We start from the raw sequence: 23,880 nt of genomic DNA, 5'->3' as shown, positions 1-23,880 counted from the left end.
ATAGCCAGTTTTAAGCAAATCTCAGTCATTTTTGGCAGAGAGATTGTAAGAGATATGAATATAGAATGATCCTTTCTTTCATATTTTTAAAAACATGGATGAGAATATTCAAAACTTACTCAAGACTCAAGTGAGATGCCATCTCCCCTAGGCAAAGTTTCTTTCTCCTCTAAATTTCCCAAAGGCTCTGGTCATGTGTCAGAGCATTTGTATTATTACTAGTCTGCTCACCCCTCTTCCATTTAGCTATGAGCTGGGAGCTCCTCTAAGGCCTTGTCTTATTCCTGCATCCCTAACATTTAGCAGAATCCCTAGTATGTACCAGACACTCAAGGATCTGAATAAATCACTTTATGTGTGACTGACCTTCTCGTGTCCATCTCACAATGGTGGAATAAAAATGATCCACCTATCAAATACAATAAACCAAAGTGGCTAAGACAAAAGTCAAGATTCTCCCTCAACTTTGGTAATTTCCTAGCCCCAGTCTTCAACTCCCTTATTTCGGAACTAATAGCATCTTGGTTCTATGTAAAAAATTAAAAGCAAGATTTGAATTTCCGAGTAGTGAAACCTTCACAAAGTACCCATGGTTGAAATTCTAAAATAACTTTTCCTAAACATAAAGCTTGCCTAAACATTTTTCATAACTTTTCCTAAACATTTCCCTAAACATGCAGTCTGTACTCTTTAATATAAGATGGCCATAACATCAAATTTTAGATAATTACAAGATTGTAGAGCATCTAATGATCACCACCATCATCTTTAAAAAGAAAGTCTTGTTGTCTGTAGAACTCAGTAAAGGACCAAAATGCAGTCCCCATATTGAGCCCATGACATAAGCAAACAGGTGCCAAGAGTTAGAGCTAGTCCCCCAATGGGAAAATGTTCCACTTTATTCTTAGTGGCAGATTCCCAAGCAGCCTTCTGGTATCAAGAGCTGAACGCAATGGACTAGACCCCTTTTCTCCTTTCCCCATAGGTCACAGTAGTTCTACTTTATCAGAATTTTTTTTAAGGCCTATAAAATTTTCTCCTCTCATGCATAAAATTAGAAGAGTAAATAGGGATTAGACTACTGCTGTTAAATAAATATGCATGCATACAGACGTGTGTGTGTGTGTGTGTGTGTGTGTGTGTGTGTATGTGTGTGGGGGGGCTTTTCTCACTTAAGTAAACTTAACAGCAGCTGAAAAGATGAGCATGAAATGGACCAGTGAGCCACTGGACGCCAGCATTTCCTTCAGTGTTCCCAGAGGCTCGTCTGGCCCTACCTACCACTGCCTTTGCAAGGACAGTCTCAGGCCAGTTTTACACAGCATATTTCATGCTGCAGTTACAGCACTGGTTGAAAAGCTGACCCTCTGCTCCTTTGAATTCTGAAATACCATTCACTAATATAACAGACTTTCTTGTCAAAGGGCCTGTAATGAATGTTTATTTCACATCTGTTCTTCCCTAGCTTACCCATAGTTGGACTGGCTTTCTTGTCTTCAGATTTCAGCCTTTTTATTCCCCAAGGGCAAATTTACGTCGGTAGTTAATAATATCCCTGCTTATTCTGACCAAGTAGAGGTATAGATCCCTTCTACCTCTCTGCACCATAAATGCTTCCTACACTAAACTTATTGTCATTATTTCCTGCTGTCAATCTCATATTGGAATAGGCGACATTGCTCTACTTTGTCATGGTGAAAAGTTTATCCTGCAAATTTTCAGTTTCTTAGGTTTTCCATGAATGGCTGTGCTTATCTCATGTGTGCTTCTAGGCATCTCCAGGGTTCTGCATTTAACTTCATACTTCTAAAAGCATCAGTACAGAAATAATATTAATGTTATTGCAACAGACAGGCAGAACCTCATTTCTCTTGGCTTTGACTGAAAATGCCAGTTCATAGTGAAAAGGTGCAGACCTTGGCATTTTGTGTGAGGTCTGAATGGGTGTGAGTCCAGCCATTGGCAGAAGAAAGAAATAAGACACAATTACCAGATAGTTTGGTTTTAAAAAATACCAGTCAGAATGGACTGGTGATTTATAACCATAAACATTGGTGTTCCAAAGGATTCTATATTTTGTAGCTGGGAAACATTCCCAAATTTACTCTCAGTTCTGAGATAGAGTTGCTTGGAAGAGTAGGTGATTTAAAAATTACTTAACTCCCAAATAGTTCCTTAACCTAGACACACTGGGTGTTTAAAACTCTGAACACAACTGTTGATTGTATTTCATTTTTGTGTGTGTGTTTTTTTTTTTTTTTTTTGAGACCTGATTTGGAATTCATAGCAGGAAGGTAGAAAGAAGTAGAAAGATGATTAGATTTGGGGGTAAGTCCGTCTCTACCACTATATTCTTCGAGCATCCCTAAACTTTAGTTAACTCCTGTGGGTAAAGGGAATAATAAAAATCTGCTCTAATTTAGCCATAATCATAGGATTGGTAAAAATGCAGGGGATCGCTCAGGATGTAGCTCAGTGGTAGAGTGCTTTCCTAACAAGTATGACAGCCTGGATTCCATCTCCATCTCTCAAAACACACACCAAAAAAAATTGAAAACAATTGTCTATCCCAACAACTCAGGAGGCTAAGGCAAGAAGATTACAAGTTCAAGGCCAGCCAGAGCAAATTAGTGTGGTCCTCAGCAACTTAGTAAAACCCAGTGTCAAAATAAAAAATAAAAAGGGCTGAGGATGTGGCTCAATGGTTGAGCACCCCTAGGTTCAATCCCTAGTACCGAAAATAAAATAAAATGCATGAGAATTGATTCTGTAAACTATCCAGAGCTATGAAAAATCAAAGTTGTTATTATAAGACTAAAATAGGAGTGTTTTATTTATTTATATATAAAACATATATAAATATATAAATAAAACATATATAAATATATAAATAAAACATATATATATATATATATATATATATATATATATATATATATATATAAAACATATTACTGTCCTGGAGACATTTGCAGCCCCAGTTTCCTTAGATCATCCAAGTATAACTTTCATGTTGTTTATCTTTTAGCTTAATTTTCCTTATGTTGCTGTCTTATTTTTATCCCCAAACCACTCAATCAACTCCAAGCAGAGTTATGATAATAAATAATGATGTGTAGGGGGAAATCTGGTCAAAGTAATGGTAACTCTAATAAATTTTTACCATGCTCACCGGCAACAAGAATTTCAGAAGAATGAGTTCAGCTGCCTTTGCATTAGTAAAAGTGCTAATTAAGTTCAGGCAACCCTGATTCTTCCCTTCCTCTCAATGGTTCCACCAGGATCCAAGTGATCCTGGCCCTACCTAATGAGGATGCCACCTTCCCACCAATCATCCTTCTCCTCAATGCACATCTCTGCACTCTCAGGTCTTCAGGGTCATGATTTGCCTCTAGTTGGCAGCTGGATGTCATGGACCCCCTTATCTTCCGAAGAGTTGTAGGACCTGAATGAAAACATGGGTGAATGAGGCCACCTGCCTGTCCTTAAAGGCCAGCATATTATTAAGGTCTGCAACAGAGGTAACAGAGAGTCACACCCATGAATGACTAGGACCAAACTCAACATCCCCAAATTCCCATGCCCAGTAAATGTGATGACTTTTCCCTAAGATGCAAATAAAGAGTAAATAGAATAGGATGCCATTCATTTGCCCCGAACATTGCTGTTCCTGGAGTACAATTCCTCTAAACGACAGAGCTCAGAACATTTTCAACATAGAAAAAAAGCAAGAACCAGGCAGAGGCCCAACAATTACTATAGAAAGCATAAAGTATTATTAAAATCTTTTTTTCTAGGCTATTGTTCCATCTCAAACAAAAGAAACCCACAATTTAGCAGAAGATTGGCAAAACTATGAACTAAAACTGCCAACTCTGTAATCTTTAATTGTGCTCATGATTAGGTAATAATGAGTATAGGCCTATAATTGTTAATTACAACTTTTAAAATAGTCATGATATTGAATAGCCATGATCATGAAAGTATAAGGTTATAAGATAAAATAAATTAGGCTCCGAGAATCTAAGAATTTCAATTAAAAACATGCCATAAGAAATAGTTCCAGAGCTATTTTTTGGTGGATCTTTCACTGTTGGTATCATGCAGCCTACTTCATTGCTACAAAACCCAGAATAACTGAAGAAAGATGGGCAGTATTAAAAACACAATTATTCTGCAAGAGAGCTCATGAAATGAAGTTAAAATATATAATTTTCATTCCAAATCCCATGATTGGCTGCTCATGTGACATGGGACCAGTCCCTTTGCTGTCTTAGATTCAGTTTTGTGTTCTCTACCTTGAAGCTCTGGGAGTTCTGTGGGATTAAAAATGTTAATGACAGGGGCTAGGGTTGTGGCTCAGTGGCAGAGTGCTTGCCTAGCATGTGCGATACCCTGAGTTCAATCCTCAGCACCACATATAAATAAACAAACAAATAAATAAAACAAAGGTATTTTAAAAAATGTTAATGATAGAGAGTGTGAATTTTCATAAACTCTGAGTTCCCACTAAACCTTTGCTTGGATGAAATCAGGAAACTGGTTTGTTGATTTGGGTATTTTTTAAGGCTGGGCTCTTCACTGGTACTATCGTTTTAATGACTCTTACCAAAACAGATATTTATGACCCAATTACCCACCACAACAATCAAGCATTCTCTTAGATATAAGCTATTTTATTATGAGTTGCTTAATGAAAGTAACTTTAGACATGCTCTAATTTTGACAACAGACAACGAAACAACAACAACAAAAAACCCAAATTTTAAATATGGACTTGGAGTGATGGGTTGGCTGCCTGCTCGTGTATTCAGACGGCTGCAAGCCCAGAGAACTTGGGCAACGGTGAGTAGCTTTCTGAGGCAATTGCTAACCCGCAGTATCTGGAGCAACCAACTAGCTAATGTGAAATTCTTTTCATCTTCCCTCCACACTCCTGCGAAAAGCAGGAGGATTTCTGAGAGGCGCAGAGATTCTCAATCGTTGCAATGAGGCAGCTTTCTTCCAGGCTGAGCTCATGAGAGGAAGGGCAATTTCATGTTTAACATACACGCCAGATGACAGGGGAAGACGCGGGCTGATAGCCCCCAATACATATGCAAACTGCCCCTTGGAAGCCTGCTTTTTGCTGCCTTGTACAAAGTTAATGGAAACCAAGAACTACCATTCCAGAATCGTCGCCCCCTTTAATCCTTAATAACCAAATAAAAATGGGCAGGCTGTATTCAGGAGCAGCTCTAGCAAGCAGACCTCTAGGAAACAAGGCTCCCTACAGACTTTCCCTTGATCTTAAAGCTGAACTTGAAACATTTATATGCACAGAGCACCTGGCCAGGAGATGTGAGAAGGCCCTTTTTTTTTTTTTTACCCCACCTTGGCTCCATTTCTTTCTTTAATAATAAATTCTCAGTTTTCTTTCTTCCCTTCCTGGAAACTGATTCTATTCTAAATAATGTTTTTTGTTCTTTCTTAATAGTTTAAGGAAAGCAAGACAAACTTGAAAACCCCCCATTAACACCCATCAGGCTTCCCGCCTGCCCATCGGTGTCAGCTTTGCTGGCTTCATCAAAGATGAAGCAGAAAGTCGAGTCGGTATAGGTTAATTCCAATCAGGTTGAGAACTTCCTTTGTTTGAATTCAAAGGGCTCGGGGTAACCTATTATGCAATTTAGTATCAACTGGCTGCACAAATCTTCTTTCACACACCTTGCTGGCAAAGAAGTGATGAGCTCAAAAACTTGTTCTGACTGCACCTGTTTAAATACGCAGGTGTCTGCATTATGGTCAGATGTTAAACAGAGGAGGAAAGCTGGAGTCTGTCCTAAAATGCTAAAGCCATCTGGGTCACGTCCTCAGCAAGGTTATAATGCATTTAATGATGAAAACAGATGCAGAGTCCAATATGCAGCTTTCCCCCCAAATCAGGTCAAAACCAGGACAGATGCTATACAGCTATTCTGAAATAAATTTATTTAAAGAAAAGAATATAGTTTGTCTTTCTGTGTATCCACATTCCTTTCTTTCTTTCATCTTTCTTTGCGTTCCTTCTTCCTCATTTTTATTGCACCAAAGATTTGAGGAGACATGCCTAAAAACAAATAATACAGAGGATGTAATAAATCCTCAATATTGTAGCAAAGAGAAAATCAGTGAGAAAATAAAAGCTGAAGGAAATATTCAAAAAGACTCAAATGCAAACCATTCACTGCTGTATGGTTCCTGGAAGGTGGGAGGTATAAATATGGCTTTGCAGATGCCATGACCCTAGTCCCGTCTCTCCAGCATGGCTCTGGCACTGCCCAAATCATCTCCTTCTTCTACTCTCGCCCTCCTCTAATCTCGTTCTCCGTGCCTGAGTGATACTCCTACACAGCAAAGCAGGTACCGTCTTATCGTGGCTCATAGTACAGTGATAACTTTCCGCTGGGTTTAGAGGAAAAGTGGAGAGTCCTCACTGTAGCAGACAGGCCTTGGTGCCCGGGCACCCCACTGCTTTCACCCACTCTGGCTGCTCTGTCCTTGTCCCGCTTGCTGTCTGGTCACACCAAACCTCCCTCCCTGCACCCCCTTGCCAGCAAGCTTCTTCTCTACTGCAGGAACCTGAACTTGAACTTCCTTCAACTCTGGGTCATGCTCCACCTGTCCTTTCTCATCATGGAATCTGTCACATTTTATTATGTACTTGGCAGCCTGCTTGCTGTATGAGAATACACCCTTTGAGAGTTGGAGCTGGGTTTCGGTTGTTCTTTCATTTATTCCCAGTGTGAAGCCTAGTGCCTGACATATCACTTGCTGGCCTATTGCTTATTATTTCTCCCATGTGTAAGCAATAATAGCCAACATTTATTAAGCATTCATCATGGGTTATAAAAGAGAACCAATGTTTTACCTTCATTATCTTTGGGAAAAAAAAATATATATATATATCCTGCATGGGAAGCCATTATCTTTCTTCATAGTAAAACATAAGGTAGGTGATTATGTTCATTTTACAGATGAGAAAACCAAGGCTTTGGGAAGGTAAGTGCAGGCACTGGGAGACTCAACTGATTCTTTTAGACTCTCAAGCTTGAGCACTAACCAGTACCCTGAACTGTCTTCCTAATGGCAAATGGTATTTTCTAACAGCCTAAGCAATAAAGGAAGTTCCAAAATTAGCATCATCTAAAAAAAAAAAAAGCCACTCTAATTGTTGGCTTAGAAACATGGCTTTTCCTGGATTCTGAAATGCAAAAAGTATCTTTCCATAGGTTGTGTTCAAACATGCATGGGGAGCCCAGCTTTGTGGCTGGCAGCCCAGTGATCTTTACAGTAAGTAAGAAAGCAAATTTTATAGAGCATCTTCTAGAGTCCCTCAGTCCAAGCCAACGGCTCGACATGAAAGTACACTCATCACTCTTTCTATACCGGGCAAAATGCACAGTTCTCTGGTGATCTGTTTTAAACCACAGGGTTATTTAATTTACCTAAATCAAATCCAGCTGGTACTTGAAATGCATGCTTCAAACATGTGCTGGTACTTCAGGATGACTTTTCCCTGGAGAAGAGGGCGAAAGAGGAGAGCTGACAGGCAGAAAAGGCAAGGATTAGAGACCCCGCTGGACCCCAGAAAGGCAACAGCAGATGTGCCACAGGAGAACTGCCTTTCCCAGGCAGGTCTCACAGACTCATCTCTGAAATGACGCACTACGCCGGGCCCCAATTCTCTGCAACCTGGAGGTTTGTGGGCTCAGTTTTTCTAGAATCCTTTCTGCTCTAAAGTTCTCTGAGAGTGGGGAATGCCTGCTCTCCTGTGATAGGTACTGTTCCCTTTTGTTTTGTTTAGAAGTTTAACCCCCCACTCTGGGTTCAAAGATCTGGTCATCAAAATTGGGAAGGAATTAGTCAACCCCCTCCCCAACACACACACACATGCTGCATGTGCTTGCCCACACATCTTCCATGTTAGTATAATCCTTCTTTTTGGAACCCTGTGCCATTTGCATCTTCTCTTCTGAGTCAGCTTGCAGATTTTTTTCCCCCTAAAACAACTGCTCTTTCACCAATTATTGCCATGGTGAAAGAGTTTGCATTGCATGATCCTGGAAGCTTTCTGCTTAAAATCCGACTGTGGTTATTTTGTTCCACCTCATCAACTGCAATGCGAATGGAAATCTTAGACCCTGGGAGTCCAGAAATCTGTCTAAAAGAGAGCAAATCATCTCTGCAGTGGCGATATTATAACATCTCCACAAAAAATGTCCCTGAACAACACTGACTCCTTTTTTCCTTTAAAGACACAAGGAAAAATTATTATACATAAAAGTCTGGAAATTCTAGGATAGAAGAATTTGGAATGAGGATGGGTAATTTTTTTTTTTAAACCTGGTGGCTTTTCAGCCAGGAAATGGTGCTTCTTCTTATCTGCCTCTAATGGAACCCCTGGCTGAGCACTTATGTGGGAGTACTTGGCAGAATAAAGACCAGAATTTTTAGGATATTTGCAAGTCACTGTTTGCTTTCAGGGGATTCAGCAAGTCAATGAGACCTATTCTATCAGGTGAGAAAGAAAGCTGTCTACTTGTAAGATGTGTACTTTTATTCTTTTGAGTAGTCAGCCATGAAATTTATGTATGATTTTGGGGGAGAGTACCAGGGATTGAACAAGGAGGTACTCAACCACTGAGCCACATCCCCAGCCCTATTTTGTATTTTATTTAGAGACAAGGTCTCACTGAATTGCTTAGTGCCTCACCATTGTTAAGGCTGTCTTTGAACTCATGATCCTCCTGCCTCAGCCTCTAGAGCCCCTGGGATTACAGGTGTGCGCCACCGCACCTGGCTTAGGTATGATTTTTTTATATTATCTCATATGTTTCTTTAAATTCAACATCTACTTATGATTTCATATCTTATTTTCAGTTAATCACTTCATCAATAAGGGAAATGGTGAAAAGTTCAAAATGATTGAGAAGATAATATTGAATTTGCTGAGAAATAAGCCCAAACTTTTGAAGCCAAAGGACAAACACATAAAACAAAAGAAATTTGGTACATTTGTCCTGGCAAAGAAAAGGGATGTTTTCCATTTTTCTTTTCAGGGAAAAAAAATAAGTAATTGGCTTCTATTTATGAAGGGAAATTTAAACTTTTAAAAAGAACGATCTTCCATATGGCAAGAGGCAGAATTTGTGCAGTCTATCAAGAAGGAAAGAGGAGAGTGGATAATCATCTCAGAAGACGGAGGAGGCAGATGCCTTAAATATCCAACCTGGAAGAGGATCGCAGAATGAGTGTTGTGCAGTTAATGATTTCTGGAAGATGGTTCCTTCCAGGCCCACGAATCGACAATTTGCCTACCATTTAGCAAATAGCCTTTACTTAGTGGAGGGTAGCCTAGCGCTTTAAAAGAATAAGCACATCCATCAAGGTCCCTGCTCATCAGGAATACACAGGCTTGGAGAATCTTTGGCGCTGCATCCCTGCCAAGTACTCCCACTTAAGTGGCACAGCCAGGGTTCCATTAGAGGCAGGTAAGAAGAAGCACCATTTCTTTTTTAGCAACCAGGTTTAAAAAAAAAAAAAAAAGAAAGAAAGAAAGAAAGAAAAAAGAAATTGCCTATCCTCATTCCAAACTTTTCGATAGCTTGTCAAAATAAGGGACAGTGGAAGCACACAACATAACAAAATATAAACACCAAACCAAGTCCTTGCGAGAAACCTCCCCAGTGTTCCCACCGTGGTTCAATCATGCTGCTCATTAAACAAGTCATTTTAATAGTCACTGTCAGCCCAATCTTCTAGGTGCCAGGATTTTCTTTTGAAGAGAGAAGGTACTCTGTGGGCCAGCTTTGCAGAAAGGTAAACATTTGGAAACCAGGACAGGGTTTTCTGGGGTTTAAAATCTAACATTTTCTCAATTCAGAGACCTGCCCCCCCCCACACTCCACCAAGCCTCCATCATTTAAAAATATATATTTTTTAAAATTTATTTTGTTTTAATTTTTTAGTTTGCACAGGCACGAGGTGCTGTGAAACACACCTCAAGTGTCTTTTAAAAATTAAAACGGGGTTGATTTGTCGTGTCAGTGATTCCTGCTAATCAAAATCACTGACACTTTCTGGAGGGAGGAGGGGGGTTTAGCTCTCTCGATGGAGAGCAGTGCTTCATTTTTCTGTTTTGATCTAAATCTGAATGTTTTCCTGCAGATAATTCTCTTACATTTTTTAAAGGAGAGAAACGAGGAATACGGTTCCAAGAAAATAAGTGTTTATTTGGACACACAGACTTCTGTCCTGAACCCAGACAATTTGAGCGGAGCTTCAGGTCCCTCTACTGGCCCCGTTCAGTGGGAGTGCAGGCTCCACATGTCCACCTCTAAATTAAAACTTCTAAACTGACTGTTCTGTCCACTCTTCCTGCTGCCAAGGATGGTCACCGGCATGCAGGGAGTGTGGCGTGCAGACTCCAATCATAACATGAAAAGTAAGCAGCCTTTGGGGGAGGAGAACCTCTGCACTGCAGATCTGATTTCTAAGCCAATGCACATTTCAATATCCACACCCTTTCCTTATTCTGTGTGTGTGTGTGTGTGTGTGTGTGTGTGTGTGTGTTTGCAATTGTCTTTCAAAAACTGCAAGCGGTTTTATGAATTAGAAAACTTCTAGGAAGCCTCTTGTCTTTAAATTCAACAATTTCATAAAGAACCAGAGAAGCAGAAGGCACACGAATTTAACAATGCCGGAAGTTTTCGAGAATCTACGCCCTTGCAATCCATATTCACCTAGGTACAGCTTCATGTACCTTTGAAAGGAGAGTCATGTTACGGTACTCTGGTGCTTGGTTCCTATTGGAATAAAATCATCCCATAAGGTTTTGAACAGTATCTGTAGTCTAATTGTTAATCCATTGAGGAAAGCACTGTTCTCTTTTATTGTCATTATGAGATTCTTTATATAAACCTCTAAATGATTTTTAATGCTAATTTAAAATTGGCTATTCTAATACTAATCCTCAGAGTATTTTCCTATTTTAACTACAAAAAAATAAGGATAATAAATTAAAAATTAAAGATAAAGAAAAAATTTTTTCGAGGTTGATGGATTCAAATGGGTCAAGACAAATAATATTTGAAAAGAGATTGATTGGTCTCATCATATTACCATAAACCAAACAGTAAGTAATGACACAGAGTAAATAACAAATGAAAGAGATAGAGAGACAGAGAGATAGGGAAGAAGAAAGAGATGGGGACAAAAGAAGACAAAGAGACAGAAAGGGAGACAAGGAAAAAAGTGAAGAGGAGAAGGAAAGAGAGAAAATGAGAAATGACAAACAAAAATACTACTTCATGTAGCTGGAGGATCCTCAGAGTTTTCAGAATTGATCATGATTTTTTTAAGCTATGCATCCTAACATTTAATAGCATAACAATAAAGCAACATCATTCTGGAATCTCTGAAGTTCTTCCTGCAGAAATCTACCACCCCCAGTTTGAGAACCTTCTGTTATAAGAAACACAGGATTGGCAATGTCATTAGCAAACCCTCTTTCTCATCACATAATTTCAACCCAGAGGCAGGTCTGATATAACCTTGGTTTTAGACACATAGGGTGGATGAATATTTCAATCAGGGCAGCTCTGCTATTTTTGTGGCAAATTCAACTTTATTGTAGTTGAGATGTTTGACTACTTTTAGTTAAGACTTTTTTTCAAAAAAAAGAAAGAAAGAAAGAAAGAAAGAAAAAGAAAGAAAGAAAGAAAGAAAGAAAGAAAAAAAGAGGTATATGAAACAGTTGTTAAAGTGAGTTAAAGTTCATATGATTTTGAAGATTCTGTTGCTGGAGGAATTAAAGACACTAGGACCACTCCCAGACTTGTTGATATTCAGAAGTACATGAAAGAAAAAACATTCAGATACTCATGCCCACTCCTGATCTGCCAAATCAGAATCTCTGAGGAATGTTCCTTGAAATCTTTTACTTATTTATTTATTTATTTAATATTACGCCTCCAGGTTCGAAAATCCCTGTTCCAGGATGTTGTAAAATCGAAAGAGATATTAAATGAGTTGAGTGAAAAAAATATCCTCCAGCATCAGAACAGTTCCCTGCAGCCACAAACACCGGAAGAGCTAATCTCTTAGCACCAATTTTAGATGTCTGTTGTCCAAGGATGTACAGAAATAGAAAGTTGCTCAAAACACCTTTTAGGTAAGTTGATTACAGATTAATAATTGAGTATGATCTACCTTGTTCCCATTTTACAGAGTGATGTATTTCTTTTTTTTTTTTTTTTAAGAGAGAGTGAGAGAGGGGAGAGAGAGAGAATTTTTAATATTTATTTTTTAGTTCTCGGCGGACACAACATCTTTGTTGGTATGTGGTGCTGAGGATCGAACCCGGGTGGCACGCACGCCAGGCGACCAGCCCCACAGAGTGATGTATTTCAATGCCTAACTTTTGCTTTCTTTTTAAAATAAATCCATCCTATTTAGTGTAGTCAAAGCTTTAACATAAAAGGACAATGTTGCCATCTAGTGGTTGATTGGAAACATTTATGAGTCAGAAAGTTGCATGAACTTTCAAAGTGCAGGAAAAGAACCCTCAGGAAAGAACATAAACAAATTTCAGTAAAGATTTCTATTATTGAAGGAATTTCTCCAGACTATGGTTACTATTCCCAGACACTCTGAAACTTCAGTGCCAGCTTCTAATCCTAAAGTTACAAGAAGTGGTCAGTGGACAGCAAGAGTGTTTCCTTTGACTCTTCAGAAGTAACACTGTAAATTCTCATGTTTGTGTGTTGTGTAGGTTCAAAGGTGACTTTAGTATTGGGAGTCTCTCAGACCCACAGTGACACCATCCATCCTTTAAATCTGTGGGAAGCCTGTTGGTTTCCTCCTGTCCCTCAGGCTACCTGAAATCTGAGCCCTTTGTAAGGAAAATTTGAGGTCTCACCTCATCTCTGATATCTTGCAGGGGGGTCACACAGCTTCTCCAGGTATTCCCTCTAGAAGGCTTTCTAGATTTTCTCCTCCCATATTTGAAGCATTCATCTGTGTGTAGGAGTTGGCTCCCAAATCATTTGGATGAGGGAGACTTTCATATCTGCACATATACATACACTTGTCCATAGAAGGTAGCACACATATGATCAAAATGGAAGGAAAAGAATAAATCAAAGGCATATTATTAGGCAATTTTAGTTATTTTGATTTTAAATATTTGGTTTAGAGTAAGTGATTGCAATAAGTCATGATATTTCTTAAATTTAATGTTATTTTTTGATCTCTAATTTACAAGACTGGCCATCTGGGTGAAGTACATGACATTGCCTTTCATAGAGCAGTAAAATACCGCCTCTTCTGCATGAACATAGGGTTCCCCAGGGAAGGGTAGATGGGACTAGTGTAGTTGAGATCCCTAAGGAGCTTCCTAGAGGGCAATCTGAGTCGCTACTGATAGTTACCTGTTCCTCATTCTTTTCACTCATGGGGGTTTATTTCAGTCTTTATCTGAATGGGAGGATTCTTAGGCAATATTTTCTTGGTTGATTTAGGCAGTCTGTATTTGGTATCCGACACCTTGAAAATGACAACATGTATGGCCAGTGTGAGAGAATGGACTGATGGAAAACCTCTCCTAACTCTCTCCAAGAATTTAGGTTTAGCCAGAAGCTAAGGGGAAAGGATAGTAGTAGATTGTTCCAGTGTACACACACAGGAAGACCACATGGAAACAGAATGCATAAGGATAACCCAGAAAAAGAGTAGTACAGAATACAAGGCTTATGGGAATTTTCTGGATTTTTATAAACTCATTGCTGGTAAGACTGTACACATTGAGTCTATTGAGCAATTATATGACCAAGAGTAAAAGCCATCTTACTACATGCCAAATACTCTAGAAAAAGTGACTCATCTCAGGGTGTGGTAGTGCATGCCTGTAATCCCTGTGGCTCCAGAGGCTGAGGCAGGAGGATTGTGAGTTCAAAGCCAGACTCAGCAACAGCGAGGTGCTAAGCAACTCAGTGAGACTCTGTCTCTAAATAAAAAGCAAAATAGGCCTGAGGATGTAGCTCAGTGGCCGAGTGTCCCTGAGTTCAATCCCCAGTACTCCCTTCCAGAAAAAAAGAAAAATTGAGTCATGTAATCCTCAAACAACCCAGGGAAGTGGGTAGTCTTATATCCCCATTTTCTAAAAGAGGACACAAGCTACATGTTGAAATTCTTTTCTTGTATAAACTCACTGGGCTTTTTAAAATGTCATTTTCAAAATTATGACATCAAGGCAGGAAGAAAAGCCTAAGCTTCTTTGAGCTTTTGGTAATTTGCCCTCAAATATATACATATAGGCACATTGTTCTGGAAATGCTTTTGGAGGACCTATTTGCTTGGTGCTCTTAGGGAATGGAAAGATAAATGATAAGCCACTGTAATCAAGATGTTCATAGCCATCAGGGGAGAAAAAATAAAATATGTAAACATAGCTATGATAGTACAACGATCTCAGTAACTCCTCCCAAAAGAGAACAACAAGCCTCAGGGTTTGTGAATGCTGTGATTCTCTGTGACCTGGAACTAGTCCACAGCCTCATTCAAGAGAGAAACAGCATTTCTGGAACATGTAATCCACTGACTCCCTCAAAGCACACTGGATCTTAGTTTAAAATTCACCAAGCAACCAGAGGAAAAAAGAGACAAAGCAATCCAGAAAAGGGAATCACATGGAGGAGGTAAGAGAGAGAAAGAAGAAGTGCCCAAGAAGACCAGCTTCAGGGCTCACTGGCCATACTACGAAGCTGCCTGGCGACATTCCAGTATCAGAGGCTTTGTGTCATGAGAAGGTGGTCAAAATTTCTCCTGATTTCATTCTGATCTAGGGTGTCTTATAAAAGTTGTCTAATGCCCCCTTAGGTTTTCACACATTCGTGAAAAAATCCTAGCATGGTTTCCCTCTCTGGAGATGTTGTTAAAGACCACCTAGCCACCCAAGCCCCTCTCCCTGTCTTAAATGGGGGGCCTTCGCTCCTCCTGTACCAGGTTTCCCCTGTGGTTGAAAGTTTCCTGTCAATCCAACTTGTTAGTTAAGGTCCCATAGGGATTATTTGGGTTAGGTCAATTGAAAGGACTTGGGAGACTTTGCAGAGCTCGTTCACCTAAGGTTCCAATAAAGGCCAAAGCTCTGGTGCACAGAGAGAAATGGCTGGCAGAGCCCCGAGAGAGTCTGCGACCTCTGGATGCAACTGGGCGACTTACTCTTTGCATAAGGAGGTGCTTGCTCTCCAGATTAAATAACCAAGATAGTTTATATGAACCTCAGCTTGCCAAACCGCTAGGTAGAGGTTCCCTGTGGGGTCTTTTTTGCCCTCTGGTCATCTTAACCAAGCCAGGCTAACTGGTTGTGGCCAGGTGAAAGCTATCAACAAACAATTTGGCCCTGAGTTTCAACAGGGGAATTGAGTCTGTAAACAGTACATCATAAATCATGAGTTAGTTGGTAAGTGGGCCCACTGATTTTGAATTGGCCAAAGTCAAAGCAAAACATCCAGGAGATAAGCCAAGAGCTGCCCCAGTCCGGCTGTAAAATAACTCACAAGTCCTTTTACTGGTAGCAAAAGAAAACAATACTGATTAACTTCAGCAAAGGGGAATGATTTGGTCTTGAGAAAGGGCTTTCAACAAGGCATTTGCAGAACAAGGAGATGGGTATGACAAGGTGCTGCTAGGATCTGATGGAGTTCCAAGCAAATTATATCCCTCTATTAAAAAATTCAAGTTCATGGGGAAGTGGTGATGTCAATAGTTAAATGAGTTGTGTGATTGTTCCCAGCCTAAGTATAGGATAGGACTTCTGGTAACAGTTGCACCAGAGGTAATTTCTGGAAAGAAAACTGTCTGTTCTTAGAAAGGCAAAAATGCATTCTGGGTTGCAAAAATTCCACCAAAGTTTGTTACAACTTATCACCAATCTTTGTGAGTGAAAAATCTTAGGCAATTCCCATAAAACATTTTATGTCTAAAGCAATAGCATAAACTCATTCCTATGAACAAAGTGTTCTTTCCTTCTTCCCTTTCCCAACATTATCCTCCCATCACCATCAGCACACATCTATTGTCATTTCAGAAAACTTTAGATACTGGCTGATATGAAAAAGGAAACAAAAGAAATAGTTGGCGACTTCAAAATTGTTTTTCTTGTTATAAAACTTTATATACCAAATATATAAAAATTTGAAAGTAAATAAAATTATAATGAAAGCCCATCAAAAATTTCTATAAATATTTTGTTATATTTCCTACCAGGTTTTATCTTGTTATAGTAGTCTGATCTACACATTTTAGTGGTAATATAAACATTAATCTACACCTATAACAATTCTTATGGTTTAGATATGAGATGTCCCCCAAAAGCTCAGATGTGAAACAGTGCAAGAAAGTTTAGAGGTGAGATGTTTGGCTTATGAGAGCTGGAGGCAAGTAGGGTGTGGCTGGAGGAGGTAGGTCACTGGGGGTGTGCCTTGGTGGTACATATTTTGTCCCTGTTCTGAGTTTGTCATGTTCTGAGCTGATTTCCTCCTCCACACCCTTCTACCATGATGTTCTGCCTTATCTCAGGCCTAGAACAATGGAGTCCAGCCATCTATAGATTGAGACTCCTGAAATCATGAGCCTCAATTAAACTTTTCCTCCTCTACAATTGTTCTTGTCAATTAAGACCCTATGTGCATACATGACTGACTACATGACCTGTGTGATCCTACATCGTGTACAATTAGAAGAATGAGAAGTTATACTCCATTTATGTATGATGTGTCAAAATGCATCCTACTGTCATGTATAACTAATTAGAACAAAAAAAGAACTCCTAAACAAATATCGTTCTTGTCAAGTCTTTTGGTCAGAGTAGTGGAAAAGCTGAATAGAACAATGTTACATAATTCAGACCTTGTAGTCGATTAATAAAGTTTTGGGGGAATTCTTTTTGAAATTTTGTTTTATAATGAGCACTTTTCGGGTCATTATCCTGTTTCAAGTTTATTATTTTTACCATACTGATACACTCATATATCAAATCTAAAACTTTAGTGGCTTTTTAAAGAGCCATGTATAATAACATAGTTAAAAACTTGTCAGGAGAAAAAGTAACTCCATGACCTAAAAGAACCCACAAGGGAAAGCGATTGGAAGTCAGTCCCTGAGCTTGCTAGGAAGAGGTGGAGAGGGCATGAGCAAGCAGAAATGAAATGATCTAGCCAAAGGGAGGTATAAAACCAGCCAAAGAACAGCCCAGCTCAGTCCTTCTGAGAAAGGAAACACTATTAATAACAAAAGTCTAGGTTCTGGCCTCAATTCAACTTAGATTCCGAGTCCTTTCCCACTTTCTGGCCTCAGCCTTCCACCCTACCCAGAACTGCTGTATTTCTGGTGTCTCCAGACCCTTCTGAGACCCACTGAGAATCTATTTATAGCTGTGGGAGTTGGGCCAGGTCCACTGTGACATGCAGACTCCTCTGCTGGGAAAGTTCTGCCTGATTGATGCTGTGTAAAGGCTGAGGAGGGACTGGGTGGGGCAGCAAGTCTCAGGCCCAGCCATCTTTAGAATGAGCATTACCTTTGCTCACAGTTCACTGCTCAGGGCTGTGACCCAACCAGGAATGTGGAACTTGCATGAGAACCATGTGCAACCCAGGCGTGTGCTTGCGGGAAGAGGAGATACAGTGAATCAATAACTATCTTTTCACCTGTAAATTTCCTACCTTAATTTTTAGCACTCTCTGATCCATTAACATTGGAGATGGACACATCACAGAAACACTTTCTGTGAAAGCCATTTTAAATGAGCTGAAGTTTTGAAATTGGCTCAGGAAACACTTTTATTTTAAAAGTTGTTCCATATGAATAATAGCAAATAAACATTCACTTGGTCTTACCGAAAGGAGGAAAAATTATTTTACAAGAGTCAACTTGCCTGAAAGTTATATTGAAAAATTGGCATCATGTTTTCCTACAAAAACCCATGATCTTTTAATTTTCTAATGGAAATGTCTGAGATTCTTTTGTTGATTAATAAGGCAAATGCTGAACCTAAATGTGTGACATTTACAATATCAAGCCTCTTGTGATGCATTATGCCAAAGCCATCTCTTATCAAAATAGTATCATCTATATGTAACAAATCCAGGGGGTGAACTTCTGGTTAATAGCATAGATAAAAATACATACTTATTCACTCTATAATCGTGAGTAAAGGATAGATAGATAGATATAGATATAGATATAGATATAGATATAGATATAGATATAGATATATAGGCTTCCATCTCCTCTGTCTTTCTCATAAGTCTCTACCTGCTGGACAATGAGAGAAAAAAAACAATCTGGCACAACAATAAGAAATACCCTTTTCCATAAACGTTCTATCTGTGTAGGTCAAGTTTTTCTCTTCAGTGTCACCCTAGATCATCACAGGTTTTATTAGCAGGAGTGTGGCTTATGTGATCATATGGTGGCAGAGGAGAAAAGACATGTCCTCCTTGGTGTCAAGAATCTAGCCAGGCTGAATTTAAACACTGGGATATGACAAGGTCCTTGCAGAGTTGCCAAGTGGGCAAATGGCTGTTGACCTTGAACTGTTGTCCTTGAATGCCCATCTTCCCTTGGCATGGGATGTGAAAGAAGCTAAACCAGGACACATGGGTCTCACCCAGCCTCTCTCATCTTTCCACCCTTCTAACATTCTCCTGGTGGGGAAAGCGTTGGACAAGGATTCCCTCTTCTTGTATGGCCAGGATTCCCTTAGGTGAACTCTACGTCCTGGCAATTATCTCTCTTGAAATTTGAAGGAAGCCCTTTATGAGAAGTTCCTGGGACTTGCTCCCCACACCCTCGCTTTTGAAACCTTGCCGAAGAAGTTCAGAAAATAAGCTTTGAGTTCCAATGCCTCCCTGAGCCATCAGTTCCTAAGCACCACCCCTTAGGAGGCATTCTGGAAAATTGTGGGGTTATTTTTGGTTGGCACAAAGATGGGGGGGCGGTTACTGGCATTTAGTAATGGAGATCAAAGATGATCAACATGCAGTAATGAAGGAGGCAATCCCACAACGAAATGTTATTCCATCCAAGGACTGTGTAGGTGAAAAATCTGTTTAGAATTCTCTGAACTTAGAAACTAACAAATTATTTTTGTATGGATTAAAAATAAACCATGTATTTGGTTTATATAAACCAATACAAAATTCCCAGTAATAAAGCTAGCTACCACATAACGAGGGACGACCACTCTTTGCCTTGCCTGAAAATTTGCCAAGAGTTTTTCAGTGTTTCAAAAGGGTCACCAAGAGCAGTACTTACTATTTGTTGCATCTGAGTCACATGGTTGAATCAGCCTTGGTGGCTACTGTCACACTCAAGGAAATGATGGGGGCATACGTGTCCAACAGCACAGGCACAAGACAAGGCACAAGGATTGTGCCTTCAGGGGTAGATGTACCCAAGCATTTTAATGAAATGTATATTGTTTCATCATAAGTCAATTTCCTCTATCTCTCCCTTCTATTACAAGTGTAGGACTTTACTAACATTAAAATAATGTTGAAATTAGCTGATGTTCACTTTAATATTTCACTTTTAGTTAGTAAAGGGGGAATAAAAATTATTTATTCGTGGGTAAAAGGATGACAGAGGTTGGTCAAAGGACATAAGATTTTAGTTACACGGGAAGAATAAGTTCAAAAGATCTGTTGTACATTGTGATAACGATAGTTAGTAACAATATATTGCATGGTCGGTCATTGCTGAGAGCAGATTTTAAGTGTTTCTGGCACAAAGTAATGTTTGATTTAGGTGTCTCAAAATATCTACATATATTGAAATATCATGTTGTGTAATAAATATATACAATTTTTACTTGGGTTGGTTTCTTTTTTATTTTTTCCTGTGAAAATTGCTTGAGAACAACAGCTTAGAGGAGGAAAGATTTATTTTGGCTCACGGTTCTTGAGATTTCAGTTCATCATCTCCTGACTCCTTTGCTCTGGGCCTGAGGTAAGGTCATCATGGTAGAAAGGTATGGCAGAGACAGCTGCTCAGCTCATGGCAGCCAGGATGCAGAGAGACAGGCAGGCAGTGAAAAGGGCCAGGAACAAATGTTTTCTCTGATATGCAGATGCTGATCCATATTGGGGGGAAGGCTAGGGAAGAATGGAGGAACTTTGGATCGGGCAGAAGGGAGTAAAGGTGGGGGATGGGAAGGATGGTTGAATGAGACAGACATTATTACCCTGCGTATTTGTATGACTGCACGAACGGTGTGACTCTACATCCTACACAGCCAGAGAAATTGAGAGGTTGTGCTCCATTTGTGTACAATGAGTAGAAATGCATTCTGCTGTCATGTATAACTTATTAGAATAAATTTTAAAAATTTTTTAAAGAAATAAAATAAAAGGTCCTGGATAAGATATAGTCTCCAAGGGCCAACAACCCATCCCCAGAGACCTATTTACTCCATCCCAGCCCCAGCTACTTACAATTTCCACCGCCTCCCATTAAGCTTCATAAAGTCAAAGCCATCATGATCCAACCTCTAAACACGGCAGCATTGGGGACCAAGCATTCAACACATGAGTCTTTAGGAGACACTTTGTATCCCAACCATAATACTTACAAATGAAAACAAAACAAAAAACAAAAAAAAAAAAAACCTGTTTGCTACATAACAAGGGTTGGCATCCGATAATCCATAATGAGCACTTCCTGTGTGCCAGGGGCCAGGTGCTCCCAGACTTGCTCTGCTTTAACTCTTCCCAACTGTAATGGCTAATCTTGGTTGTCAGCTTGAAAGGTTGGAGGGATGCCTACAGAGTTGGCAAAGCATGCTTCTGGGTGTGTTTGTGAGGGTGTTAGAAGATTGGCATGAGAGTCAGTGCACTGAATGGGGATGATCCATCTTGAATGTGGGGGCATTGTCATTAGGGCAGGGGACATGAATGAACAGAAGAGCAGAGAGAGAAGCTCACTCTTCGAGCAGCTCTCTCCCTTCCCAAGCAGGAGTGTTTTTCTGCTGCTGTTGCCAGTGGACAGCAAACTCCAGGTTCTCAGCCCTTGAATGTGGACTTAGCACAGCTGCTGTCCAGGGGGCCTTTTGGGCCTTCACACTGGGGCTGTACCATTGGCTTCTCTCTCTTGTTCTGAGGCTTCTGGCTTCTTGGTCGGAGCAGCTACTGGTTTCTCTGGCTCTGCAGCCTGTGGACCGCCTGTGTAGGACTTTTCAACCCAGGTGGTTGTATGAGCCAGTCTAATAAATTCTCTCTCTGGTAGTTATATATTCTACTGGTTCTGTTTCTTGGGAGAGCCATGACTAATACACTAACTGACTAAAACACCAACCATTCCGTAGGTGAATCTAGGTAAATAAGTTAGTGCAAAAGCTGAGTTTCAAATCCATCTAGTCTATCTAGTCACAAAACTCAGCATGTTAACCATTCCAGGTGTTTAACCAATGTGAAAAAAAAAAATACTAAAAAGGTCATCTTTTATAAATTTGATTTACTACCAAATTTCTAGTTACATGGTTTAATAATTCACTTGCTGAAAATATTTAGCTGGCTATTAAAGCAAACAACAATCCTGCCCTTGAGTCTTGTTTTAATGTACTCTCCCTTATAAACTATGTTACCTAATTGTCTTCTTTAGCACCTCTCTGTGTTACTATAACTTCTTTAATGTTTTGTGTGGGGGAAAAAGACCAGTCCTTACAATGGAAGTTACCAGGTAACAATTTTGCAATGTGATATTTCTCTAGAGTCTTTCATCCAGAAACCTGAAGTTTTAGCAACATGAGTCCCATCCAGAAAGTCATCCTACCCTGTAATTATTAAAACTGAGTACATTTCATTCAAGCTGTCACCTGAGAGTGGAGTCAGATCATGGAGCACCTAACTAGTGCAAGGGACTCATCCTGTTTCAGAGGAAGGTCTTTCTCAAAAGTTGACATGCTCCCAAGTGGAGAGAACCAAAGCTGATAAAAAATAAAAAGATAACTTTATGCTTTATACTTTGGTTTATCATTTCATTAGCCCATGAGGGAGGTATTACTATCCTCATCATACCGATAAAACACAGGCCTTTCAGAGGGTGTAAGTGGCTCCAACAGCACAGGGAATGATCTGGGATTTCAGCCTAGCAGGTTCATGCTAAGCCCCTCCTCAGTGTCACACGTGGAGACGTGGGGTGCTCACAAGAACTCACAGAGCTTCCACCCTCCAGTTAGACTTTCTCACACCTAGGAAGTCTGATGTCCAGTGAGTGTCCCCAGGGGTTCACCACACACATTAGCGTTGAGCTGGAGTCTGGGCAGTTGACATGTCGCTTCACGGATGAGCACAATTCTTGGGAAATCCAGCTGGGGCAGGAAAGCTCGAGTTCTTGAGTCACATGTAAATGATGGGGCTGGAAATTCCCGAAACTGCTTTCTCCACCTTCACCTTCCTGCTCTCTCTCCATTTTTAGTCTTCCTGGGAGAGGGTTCCCACGTCCTAGGAAAGTCAGGCCACTGCCGAGAAACTCTCCGAAGCCCACTGTGACTTTCATGTTCTCATCGTCTTCTTTAATTTGTTCTGGGACAGAATTTTAGAAAGTTCAATTTAAAAAAAAATTTTTTTTAAAGATAAATGTAAAAGCAGCAGCCACTGGGTGTCACTGATTTACCACTGGAATATGGCTCGTCCCCATTTCTACAGCAGTTGAAAACCTGGCCTTTGTAATGGAATGTTTTGAAACACCTTATGTTCTCAAGTGCTACAGAGAAACACAGAGGAGTTTAAAATGTTTAAAATGTGAGTTGTGTGACACAGAGAAGCTTGGTGATAAATATTCCTCTATGCCCTCTTATGAATTATCCCTTAGAGTCAGTAATCCCATTTTCATTGAAGAGATGGATCGAAGAAAGCAAGCAAGCTAATAAGTTGAAGATGGCAGAGAACACACTCTTGAACTCTATTATTTTAAATTGGAACTTTAAGGTCCCATTTTTAGTTAAAGATGATTCTCTCAAGCCAGGAACACAAAACCCACTAGTTTCTCCTTGTCTCCACCCTAAGATCCTATGTCTAAGAAAAGAATAAACAAATCATTTCAGAACATCTCCTGGGAATTTAAGACTCAGATTATGTTTCAAGCCCGTAAAGCATGACATTAGGAGGTATCATTTTTCATTTGTCTCTTCTATATTTAGCATATTCATAGCAGTAGCTCATTTATTCCTTACCATAAAATACATTTAATACTTACCATAAAATAATAAGTAACTTGTCATTATCCCCAGATGAAAAAAACTGTGTATCAGAGAAGGTAAGCAACTTGCATAAGATCACAAAGGAAGCAAGATAAACATTTCAGACTTAGTTTCACTTTTTTTTGGTACCCAGAGCCAGCCTCCTGCTCCACCTGGCTGCAATTCCATGAAATGTTCTCTCTTTCTCTCTCTCTCTCTCTCTCTCTCTCTCTCTCTCTCTCTCTCTCTCATCTCTCTCTCTCTCTCTCTCTCTCTCAATACCTCTCTTTAAAAAAACATTTAACGTTGTGCCAAATCTTTCATAACTAAATGGTAGGTTTTAAAAATATTAAATTCAATATTCATTTCACAATATATACCTACATCAAAATATCACATTTTACACAGTATATAGATGCAATTTTAATGTCATATCCCAAGAAAGTTGGAAAAATACATTAAATGTAAGACAATTGTGTCTTTTGTTATTTCAGATCATTCCCCAGATAATTCCATTTGCTGAAGGAATCAGTTACAGTCTCCTCATCCCACAGAGATCAGGAATTTTCCCCTGGACTTCTCAAGGTGACATTTTAGCCTGGGATCTGGTGTCTCCAGATCCT

The 23,880-nt window shown here is 39.7% G+C and overlaps 1 long non-coding RNA gene across 1 annotated transcript in view; it reads right to left on the bottom strand.

The window, feature by feature from the left end:
• Positions 1-5,996: 5,996 nt before the first annotated feature.
• LOC308654160 overlaps positions 5,997-23,880 on the bottom strand; it is a 128,437-nt gene continuing 110,553 nt past the window's right edge. Inside the window, exons 2-3 of the long non-coding RNA XR_014023191.1 lie at positions 7,467-7,537; positions 5,997-6,088 (exon numbers count right to left, since the gene is read on the bottom strand). This is a non-coding gene — a long non-coding RNA (uncharacterized lncRNA). The remainder of the gene's footprint in view (positions 6,089-7,466; positions 7,538-23,880) is intronic.

Source organism: Spermophilus citellus, assembly GCF_964194105.1.
Source record: "Spermophilus citellus genome assembly, chromosome: 8".
In the NCBI taxonomy this organism is placed as follows: domain Eukaryota; kingdom Metazoa; phylum Chordata; class Mammalia; order Rodentia; family Sciuridae; genus Spermophilus; species Spermophilus citellus.
Note: the sequence above shows the minus strand (reverse complement) of the source record. Positions and strands in the feature narration are given on the sequence as shown.